The 4,327-nt window shown below is 37.0% G+C and overlaps 1 long non-coding RNA gene across 1 annotated transcript; it reads left to right on the top strand.

The window, feature by feature from the left end:
* The first annotated feature begins 639 nt into the window (after positions 1-639).
* On the top strand, positions 640-4,008 carry LOC144712982 (uncharacterized). The gene is made up of 4 exons (XR_013583917.1): positions 640-1,470; positions 2,075-2,231; positions 2,304-2,367; positions 3,833-4,008. It is a non-coding gene; the product is annotated as an uncharacterized LOC144712982 (long non-coding RNA).
* Positions 4,009-4,327: the final 319 nt, after the last annotated feature.

Below are 4,327 nucleotides of genomic sequence, written 5' to 3'. Positions count from 1 at the left end.
GTGTGGTTCATTGAGAGTCACTTAAGGAACCAAAAGTAACAGATTTAATTTCGTCCAACGTGATTTAATAACCCTATGCATGAGTCATCTTTAGATCATCAGTTTTGCCACAAAACATCTTCACCTCTTGATAAATGTGCTTGTAAATATGTGCTCTTCATTTTTTTTTCACACATCTCATTCTGAATTTATCATTTCACAGGAATCTACATGCACCAAGTAGAGTCAAGATTTGTGGTTTTGGATCACTGTTCCATTGTAGACTTAACCAACAGAATTGTATATCAACTTACACTTAAATACTCTATAATAAATATAGATTAACTAAGGGGCAGATCCATAGGGTGGCACAAATTTAATTTCCGATTCTTCATGAGGTGTAAAAACAAATATTTTAAGGGAGTTTTATGGATATCTGAAATTGTAAAAAAATTCTGGGACATATTTCCAAGGAGAAAGGCCAGGAAAGTCATTAAGGTAATTTAGATTACTTCTCCTAATTTTAAGGGGAAATATAATTTTATGATTTTTTATATATTTGTTTCGAGTTAATTTAATAGCAAAAATGACCCAGAATGTTATATGTGACACTGGATAATCTTACTGAACTATTTAAAGGCTCGACTATCTAGCTATTGATAAATTGTTGCTCCTTTCGCGTCAAATCTCCTTTATTTCAACTCACATCAGCTAGCTTACATTCTAACCAAATTTAATCTAAGCAACGTTTAAACTGGCTTCTTTCAAAACTCTATGAGGGGCTCACCATAGTTTTGTTTGGGAATGTCAAAGTCTACATGGAAAATTACCTACTCCTTCTAACAGTCTTTATAAACATGTATAGACCATCCCTTCTATGTTTTACGGGACTCCCTCTCACTATTTCTTGTAAACATTTTACTCTGCCGTCCTTTATGTCGTATTGGAACATACTCGTCTTTATTAAGTTTGTTGGATATTTTTCTCTTCCCCTCATCATATCCTGATTTCTATCTCTTCCTCTCCTGACCTTTCCATTCATCTCATGATCTCTCTCCGTCGCCTCTGCTCTCTCTGTATTTCTGTCTAATATTTTTTCTCTATTTTTATTCTGATATTTCTCCCTCTTGTGATTCCGAGTTCTCTTTCTTTACGTCCTCTTTCTTCTGACTCTGATGTCATGATAGTGAGAACCGTTGATTCTTGTCCATTTTTATCCCCACAATTTGTTTCTTCCCTTGAAATGAAGTTCGTGTGTTGTGACGTTATTGGTGCACTATTTATGCCACTGTCTGCTTGTGTCTGTTGATAGTTACGTTCATTCTATTTGGTTGATTTAGTCAGTAACGACGGCCTTCAACAGTGCCTAACCCACGGAAGTTGGAGGCCCGGGTAGAGCGACAGCTCCGCCATGACGATGGATGGTGCTTTATCCGGAGGCTGGAGGACACGGATCCAACCCAACGCCCGGACACGGATCGTGAACAAGATGTGAGCCATCTTTCTTTCTATCCATCCCTCGGCCGTATCGATATTTCTATGATGACCAGTTTCAATGGGCCTTCATCATTTGGCTTTCAAGATATCACTTGATCATGCTGTTTTACGCGCTGACGCTAATGGATCCGCGGCCGATCCTTTTTTCCTGGATAATCTCAGAGACCTCGTTCCTCTTGAAAATTGTGGGCACTTCATCAAACCTCTGAGCCCTATGAAGAATCGGCTTTTAGACCTTAGAAAGAGTACTCTATCAATATATGGGTTGACAAATCATAACGCGATAAGGGGCTCATGTTATCCAAAGCAGATTTGAAACATTGAGAAATGATTTTTGTAGTGATCGTCACGTTATCTACCTTCTGCTATTTGTCTACTTTTTGTTAGCCGATTCGTTTTTCTGAAACATTTGCGTGATCAATTATGAACCCTGAAGTTCTCAATATGGAAACAAGTTAGAAGATATTTTAACCAAAACATTGATATGTCATGATCATACTTTCGTTGCTATTCATGATGACCTGCTGCAAATTGTTTTCTCTGACTTCTCTAATGAGGTACAGTGTTTAGATTAATGTGCCTTGTTTATTTCTTGCAGAGTGGATAGTCTGCAAATAAACTCAATAATATATGGACCAGAGAATCTAACAGAAGTGAGGAAAATAGCCTTGTGATTTGAGGAGAAAATATATTCTACAGCCATCACTCAGGTTGTTTCAGGATTATTTTAGCGTTATCGGTTAATTAATTTTGAGGTACACCGTACACTACTTTAGCAATGCATGATACACAAGTGGAATCCCCATGTCATTTAAACTTCTTTTCAGACTGAATACCTCAGGAAGATATCGGTGAAGATGCTTGCGATAGAATCAATGACCTAGAGGGCAGGTAATAATAATCAGAAACCATTGAATTCCTTCAACCAGAATGTGACATTTCAATGGGTATAATCCTCGTTATCTTCCTATTTTGTTAATTTTCTGAATTTTTTAGGCATTATAGAGGTGCAGTTTTCCATCCGACGTGTTGTCAAAAGGGTGATTCTATTCTGAGAATTTTAATTCTTCCTTAAGGATAATAAGACAGATTTTTTGTCGTCAACAGGCTCAGACTTTCTTCAGCATTAGGTGCAAGATACCAGGGAATCACTTCAAATAGAGTATTCCCTTATGACGGTTAATGGTGATTCTCATAGTGCCTATCTTACGACCAAGCGTAAGAAGTGTCAGTGATAAGCTAAAAAATATACGATTATTTGTCGTTGTTTAGGGAGTTTTTTGAACTTAATCACTAAATTTATATATCCCTTAATGAATTGAGTAAGGGGTCGAACCCTAGGGAGGCGATAGGAAATCTTCAATTTTCTTTCTAATTAGGGTTTTGAATTCGAAACCTAAATGACATGATGTTTGAATTTCCAATTTAAATGCTAATACTTGTAATTCTAACTAACATTTTATCCTTTTGAACTTAGGTGATTTTAATGATTCTCTGTTATCAAATAACAGAGATATAAAACCACTTAAGTTTATCTTTATATTTGATTTACAATCTTTAGTCAATTTGAATTATATATATGTTTGTTCTTTTTCATTTGAAACCGATTTCTAAAATGGATTTAACTCTAAAGTTTTATTTCTTTAATTTGTTTTATTTTTCAAAGGGTGTTTTACTATTTTTAAAGAATCAGAGACTAATTTTTATGCTTTTTTTTAGCATTTTTATTATTTTATTATTATTTAATTTGAAATGGTAAAAGCGTCCTTAATTAGCATATCGTGAATCTGATTCACGATTTGCTAACTGAAGAAGTACGCGATCGTGAGAAGGACTCACAATTTTTATGCGGTTCAAGGGTCGGATAGGATTCGAAATTGGAAGGTTATATCAACTAAGGCTAAATGATTCTAATTCGAACTAAAATCTAGGAATAAAAACGATTAAAATCGGAACATAAAAAGAACGACGGCGAGCATAAACGAGTGAAAATTTCAGAAAATGAAGTATGAAACAAGGTGAAAAATCAAAAATGGATAAACCTAGAGGTACCAGAAAGATCAGAGAATCGATCCAGGCAAGCTTCGAGCAACGAACGCCGAAGATTTTCCTCCGATTTTGGCTTGAAATTCCGGAAATTTGCGGCGATGGATCTGCAAATTTCGTCCACGAATCGAGCTTCAAACTCTTCTTGGGTGATCCTTGAGACTTCAAGGAGGCTAGGGAATCCTTCCTTGAGCTTTAACAATCAAGAATGCCTTTAATCTTTCCATTTCTTCCTTTTATCGCCGCGGAACTGGAAGAACATGTTCTTCTAATTCCGTTACTAATTTGCTCTTCTATGCTTTTCGCGCAGGCCGTGCGGAGCGCTCGGATTGGTCCACGTTGCCCAGTGAACGTCGTGAGTGCGGAGGCGCGTGCATATGAAAAAGCACAAAGGGTGATTTCTTTTTTTATTTTCGATCTGCATTCCTATTGCTCCACGTCGCCCCGCACCGATATCACTTAAGCCCGCTCTGATTCGTCCGCGTCTCAGTGCGTGTATTGCGTACCACGCTGCACGTGATGCGCGACACGCACGGAACGCGTGCGTGCGTGTCACGCACGGAAGGCGCAATCTTGCGTGCTAATTGGCTAGCGCCATTTTCCTGTGCTCTGCGCTACTCACAAATGCCGTTAGCGCTTGAACTGGCCCAATAAGGGCCAGTTCAATTCAAAAAACATTTTTTAAATGGAAAAACATCTAAAATAAATCGTAAAAATATGTATTACTACCGAGAAAATGATTTTATTATTTTCTAAAGTTTATTTTATTTACTTATCTTATTCTCATTTATGGTAATAGGTCAAT

This window comes from Wolffia australiana, chromosome 15, assembly GCF_029677425.1.
Source record: "Wolffia australiana isolate 7733 chromosome 15, ASM2967742v1".
NCBI lineage: Eukaryota > Viridiplantae > Streptophyta > Magnoliopsida > Alismatales > Araceae > Wolffia > Wolffia australiana.
The sequence above is the reverse complement of the archived record's forward strand: the minus strand, read 5'-3'. Positions and strand labels throughout refer to the sequence as shown.